Raw genomic sequence first — 7054 nt, 5'->3', positions numbered from 1 at the left:
GAGTTTAGATGTTACAGTCGAAAAGTTATTTTTCTAGGTTTTTTGACATGTAATTGATATGTAGCACCATATAAATTTAAAGTGTACTGTATAATGACCTGACAAACATTTTATGAAATGATTACCACAGTAAATTAATATCTATCATTGTATATAGAGAGAAAAATAAAAAGCATTTTTTTCTCGATATTTCTTAGGATTTGCTCTCCTACCTTTCAAATATACCACAGAACAGTGTCAACTATAGTCATTGTGTTGTATCATACACCCCCTAGTACTTTGTATCTTATATATGGAAGGGTGTACATTTTGACTCATTTCATCCAATTACTCCACTCCCCACCCCCACCCCCAGCTTTTGGAAACTACACATCTTACCTCTTTTTCTCTGAGTTTAGGGTTTGTTTGTTTGATTTTAGATTCCACATATAAGTGAATTACACGACTTGTCTTTATCTGACTTATTTTGCTTAGCCTAATGCCTTCAAGGTCCATATATGTTGTCAGAAATGGCAGGATTTCCTTCTTTCTTATGGCTAAATCGTGTGCCATTGTGTGTATATATCATGTTTTCTTCCTCTACTCACCCACTGATGGACACTTAGGTTGTTTCCATATCTTGGCTATTGTAAATAATGCTACAATGAACAGAGCGGTGCATGTAACTTTTCCTATTAGTGTTTTCATTTCCTTAAGATGTATACCCAAAAATGGAAAAGCGAATCACAGGGCAGTTTTATTTATTTTTTTAATTTTATTGGTGTATAGTGGACTTACAAAGTTGTGTTAGTTCAGGTGTTCAGCAAAATAAACCCATCATATATATATCCATTCCTTTTCAGATTCTTTTCCCCTGTTCTAATATTGAGTAGATTTTCTTGTGCTATACACGTTACCTGTCTATTTTATATAGAGTGGTGTCTATATGTCAGCCCCAATACCCTATTTGTCCCAAAAGCATGTTTCTCCTTTAACCATAAAAGTGAGGAATTTCCACAGTGGCCAAACAAAATTAGTTCCCACCAGTGGTGCATAGGTTTCCCTTGAAAAGACTTTTAAAAAACAACCCACATATTGAACATACATTTCTAGAAATAGGGGAAATCAGAAAGTCAAAGAATAATAAAAACCCATGAAGATAAAAGACACATAAAAATACCTTTCTAGGAGTTCCCATTGTGGCACAGCAGAAACAAATCCAACTAGGAACCATGAGGTTGTGGGTTCGATCCCTGGCCTCACTCAGTGGGTGGAGGATCCTGCACTTCTATGAGCTATGGTGTAGGTTGCAGATGTATTTCAGATCTTGCATTGCTGTGGCTGTGGCATAGGCCTGCGGCTACAGCTCCCATTAGACCCCTAGCTGGGGAACCTCCATATGCCAAGGGTGTGGCCCTAAAAAAACAACAAAGACCTCCCCAACAAAACCCCCCAAAACCCCTTTCTAATTATGAACATTTGACTTTTATTTAGAGTCCAGATAACATAGTTCGAGGAATATCTAGATTATCAACATTCTGAGTCAAGAGAAATTCTTGTGTTATATCTGAATAAATTAAGGCTGATTCTAAGTGTAATAATTAGAATGTTTTTCTTCAAAAAGGGAGAGGGATATTTCTTTTTTATATAACTTTTATGTTTTTATTAAAGTTTAGTTGATTTACAATGTTGTGCTTTTTCTTACTCAATATATTTCATTGAAAGAATAGACTGTCCTTTGCCATGATCAGGGATTTGTTATCTCCCCATTTCCTTGCTCCTCTAACATTCTTTAAGCCAATGTATAGAAAGAGGTGAATAACGTAGAATCCAGTGAGAAAGGAGCTGTATGAAAACTGGATTTGGAACTTTGTGAAATAGTGCTGAAGGTACCAGGGTGTATGACCCCAAGTGTGAATATTGGCTTGTAAATTTCCTGAATCCAAAATATGCACATAGTAGGACTGCATGCTCATTTACCTGTTTCCTTTCTTCCAAACCTCTCTCTCTTCTTTTTCAAAAGGTGTCAGAGCTACACGGGACCACAAAATCTAACAAGTGTCTCAGAATTCTTGCTCCTGGGCCTCTCAGAGGATCCAGACCCGCAGCCCTTCCTCCTTGGGCTGTTCCTGTCCATGTACCTGGTCACCATGTTGGGGAACCTACTCATTGTCCTGGCTGTTACCTCTGACTCCCACTTCCACACCCCCATGTACTTCTTCCTCTCCAACCTGTCCTTGGCTGACATGGGCTTCACCTCCACCACTGTCCCCAGGATGATTGTGAACATCCAGACTCACAGCAGAATCATCTCCTATGCTGGCTGCCTGAAACAGATGTCATTTTTTATGCTTTTTGGATGTTTGGATAGTCTCCTCCTGACTGTGATGGTCTATGACAGGTTTGTGGCCATCTGTCACCCCCTACATTACTTGGTCATCATGAACCCACGTGTCTACAGCTTGTTAGTGTTGGTATCACTCCTCACCAGCCTTTTGGTCTCTCAGATGCACGGTTCGGTGGTGGTAAAAGTTGCCTACTTCAGAGATGTGGAAATTTCTCATTTCTTCTGTGATCCTTCTCAACTCCTCAACCTTGCCTGTTCTGACCCTTCCACCAATACCATAGTCATGTATTGTGTGGGTGGCATCTCTGGTTTTCTTCCTATCTCAGGGATCCTTTTCTCTTACTCTAAAATTGCTTCCTCCATTCTGAGAGTCTCCTCATCAGGTGGGAGGTACAAAGCCTTCTCCACCTGTGGCTCTCACCTGGCAGTTGTTTGTTTATTTTATGGAACAGGCCTTGGGGTGTACCTCAGTTCAGCTCTCTCACTTTCCCCCAGGAAGAATGCAGTGGCCTCAGTGGTATACACTGTGGTCACCCCTATGCTGAACCCCTTCATCTACAGTCTGAGGAACAGGGACATCAAAAGGGCCATGAGGAGGTTCTTTGGCCAAAAGATCTAATTTCAGTATGTGGGTATCACCCATTTGGAGTGTACTTTGGGAAATGTAGAAACATTAAACATGTAGACTTGAAATTCTCCCTCTCTTATGTCATCCTTTTTGTAGCTCCTATGGCCTTTGCTGTTCTCCTTGCTTAGCACCTGACTCTTGCTTCTTCTGTCCTTTCTTTAATGGGTCTGAGAAAGAGTTCTAGGATCTTTGCAGATCATAACCATCACAAGACAGAATACTTGCTGCACACCTGAAGGTAAGACAACATTATAAATCAACTATGCTCCAATATAAAATAAAAATTAAGGAGCTCTGGAGTTCCCTGGTGGCTCAGTGGGTTAAGGATCTGGCATTGTCACTGCTGTGGTGTGGCTTGATTGCTGGCCTAGGAATTTATTCATGCTGCAGGTGTGGCAAATAAAATAAAAGCATACACACAAAGTAAAATAATAAAATGAAAGGAAGAGTTCCTGTCATGGCTCAGTGGTTAACAAACCCAACTAGGAACCATGAGGTTGTGGGTTCGATCCCTGGCCTTGCTCATTGGGTTAAGGATCCAGTGTTGCCATGTGACGAGGTCTGCTTGTCTACCCAGGTCCTGAAGTCCGTGATGCCACAGAAATAAGAAGAAAGAGACACAGCAATAGAGAGGGGATCAGGGGGCTACAGCCTTCAAGAGGCAATAGCAACCCTCTGACCCAACTCATGGTTTTTATTTCCTATGTTCTACTTCCTTGTACGTGCAGGGGATACATCAGTATTTTACTTCAAATAGATAGATAGCAAGATATGCTAGCATAGTTATTCCTAAGCACATAAATAAACTAATCATAAATGTTTTAGCCCTCCCAGGCCATAATTTGTTGTTTGCTTCAAGCCATCTATGGCCTCTCCCACAAATCCCCCAAGGCTCCAGTCCTGAGAATGTCAGAGCTGATGGTTTTCCATCAGCAACATTAATGCTTCAGCAATCTTGTTTTCGAGATACCATTCTTTGATGTTGTTCTCATTTGTTTTGCCTCAAGGGTCATGAGAGAGTCACAAGACTTTGTATAGACTGACATTCTACAGCCACTCTATGGCACCAGTCTTTTCTTTCCATTCTTCATTACGTCACATATTCATGCCTCCAACAGCCGTGAGCTGTGGTGTAGGTTGCAGACACAGCTCAGATATGGCATTGCTGTGGCTGTGGCTTAGGCTGGCAGCTGCAGCTCTGATTGGAACCCCAGCCTAGGAACCTCCAAATACTCCAAATACTATGGGTGCAGCCATAGAAAAGAAAAAAAGGCAAAAAAATATAATAATTAAAGAGGAGTTCCTGTTGTGGTGTAGCAGAAATGAATCTGAGCTCATGAGTTTGATCCCTGGACTTGCTCAGTGGGTTGGGCATCTGGCATTGCTGTGAGCTGTAGTATAGGTTGCAGATGCACATCAGATCCAGCATTGCTGTGGCTGTGGCTTAGGCCAGCAGATGTAATTCTGATTCAAACCCTAGCCTGGGAACTTCCACATGTTGGGGGTGTGGCCCTAAAAAGCAAAATAAATAAATAATAAATAAATAAATAGATAGTAAGGATAGTGTTCCTAAGATTCTTAATAAACTGAAATTGCCTTTGGTTTTTGCATGATTATGCTTATTTTGAATTACTTTTTACCCATGGTCATCACACCCACCTAAAGCATGTTCCGTATGCCCTTCTATTTTATTCAACTAAACTGGTGGATTTTCATTCTGTGCTAGAATAGTGTAAAAAATAATTCACTCTGTGCATTCTTGACAGCTCTTGATCTCAGCTTAAATTTTCACAGAGAATTTCAATACATCTTCTCAATTTCTTGCAGGGTTAATTTTGGGTTTGATAATTATAATTATATGAATGTTTTGTGGGAAGAACTTTTCTTTCTTTCTCTTTCTCTCTTTGGCCACACCTGTAGCATATGGAAGTTCACAGGCCAGGGATGGAATGTGAGCCACAGCTGGCACCTACACCACCATGGTGGCAGTGCCAGGTCCTTAACTCACTGCACCACAGTGGGACCTTCAAGCTGTTCTCTTTTAGATGCTAGTGTAATTCTAAAAATTTCATGGATTCTTTTTGGAGTGATGAAAATGTTCTAGAATTGGATCATGGTGATACTTGTACAACTCTGTGAATATACTAAAAACTATTGAATTGTATACATTAGATGGGTGAATTTTATGGAGTGTGAATATCTCAATAATGTTAAAATAAAAAAAATTTTTTCCCAGGTGAGTAGCAAATGGGGTAACTTTCACCTACATTTCAACTTGTTATACAGGGCAGCTTTTTCTGACCAAATCATTTGAAGTCCCCTCTTCTGGATAGTACCCCATTCTATTACCAGTTCTGGAACTGTGATGAACAGAACAGCAGACATTATTCTCGAGGTAGATGCACATTGTTTGTAAGCAAAAATATATACATTGTTTTTTGTTTTTTGTTGGTTTTTTATTCTGGCATTATTGAGACATAATTGACATCATAACTTTCTACATAACTTTAATGTGTACACTATCATGTTTTGCGAAATGTTTACCAAAGTTAATTAACACATCCTTTACCTCAGGATTAATTAACACCTCCTTTACCTCAGCTAATTACCATATTTTTTGTGTGTTTTTGTTAGGGTAAGAAAAATAACTCTACTCTCACAGCAGTTTCAAGTATGCAACACTGTAGTGTTAGCCATTGTCACCATGATGTACATTAAATCCCTGCAATTTCCTCATCTGTCACTCAAACCTCATCTCCTCATTCTTACCACCTCTCAGCCCCAGGCAACCACCATTCTACTCTGTTTCTATGAGTTCAGTATTCTCAGAATCTGCATAAACCAGGTCCTACATTTGTTGTCTTTCTCTGTCTGACTTAATTTCACTTAACGTAATGTTCTCAATTTCATCCATATTCTACCAAGTGGCAGGAATTCCTTCTTTCCTATTGCTGTATAATATTCCATTTTGTGTACTACTAGTATGTCACATTTCTTTTTTCAAAAAATTTTATTTGAATATATAGTTGACTTACAAAGTTGTGTCATTTTTTTTAATTCTTGCATTGATTGCTTTTTATCTTACTGATTTTGCTCTTAATTTCTTTTTTTAATTTTTAAGTTGATCTTTAAAATTTTATTTTTATTAGAGTATAGTAGATTTACAGTGCTATGCTAATTTCTGCTATATTTTTTAATTTTAGGTAATCACATTTCTTTGTCTTTCATCATCATCATTCATCATCAATGGACACTAGGTTGTTTCCTTCTTCTTTTTTCTTGGCTATTGTGAAAGTTGCTGTAATGAATATGCCAATTGAGCTATCTTTTTCTGATAGTTACGACATCTATCTCCTTTGGACAAATACCCAGAAGTGGAATTGCTGTGTCATGTGGCCTGAGGTGGGAGGAGGTACTCTCCTACTGTTTCAGAAATCAGGAGTTTTTTTTAGGACTGGGTGAAAAGGAGCAATGGACTGGGGTCTTCATCAAATGGAGAGACTGTTCCACACATTTCTAGATTGTCACCAGGGAATTTTTATTGAGATCAGGTGGTGCAATGAATTTGAGATTATGAATTGGCAAATGAACAGGCCCTGAGTCTCAAAGTGCTTGGAGTCAAAGTTCTGATAAATGATGATGCCTGTGTGAGTGACAGCATCTGAGATGCTCTCAATAATTCCAACTCCTGGTTTTCATGCTCTTGTGTACTTCCCTCTCACTGAGTGTGAGATGGACATAGCGACTTGTTTCCAACAATAAGAATGTGGAAGAAATATTGGGGTGTCATTTCTGGGAATTAGAGTTGAGCAGACAATAAAGCTGGCTTTCTTCATCTTGCCTCTCTCTTGCTCTTGCGTTGCTTAGGTTGATAAAACCCAGCTGCCGTGTTGTGACTATCAAGAGGCCCATGTGTCAATGAACCATGGTAATTCTGGACAATATCCTGTTTACATGTGAATCCTACCAAGAGTCATCTCGGACGTGGTCCTAATTGGAATTTTGATTCCTATAGCACTGGCTGACACCTCGATTGCAACCTTCTGAGGTGTTCTCTGAAATATTTAGTGAAGTATCTGTTAGAAAGTTAATATGTAAAA

At 39.3% G+C, this 7054-nt stretch overlaps 1 pseudogene; it reads left to right on the top strand.

Moving 5' to 3' along the window:
• The first annotated feature begins 1947 nt into the window (after positions 1 to 1947).
• On the top strand, positions 1948 to 2945 carry LOC110259147 (annotated as a pseudogene).
• The last annotated feature ends 4109 nt before the right edge of the window (positions 2946 to 7054 follow it).

This window comes from Sus scrofa, unplaced genomic scaffold, assembly GCF_000003025.6.
Source record: "Sus scrofa isolate TJ Tabasco breed Duroc unplaced genomic scaffold, Sscrofa11.1 Contig908, whole genome shotgun sequence".
Taxonomy (NCBI): domain Eukaryota; kingdom Metazoa; phylum Chordata; class Mammalia; order Artiodactyla; family Suidae; genus Sus; species Sus scrofa.
This window is presented reverse-complemented; position numbering and strand designations above follow the sequence as displayed.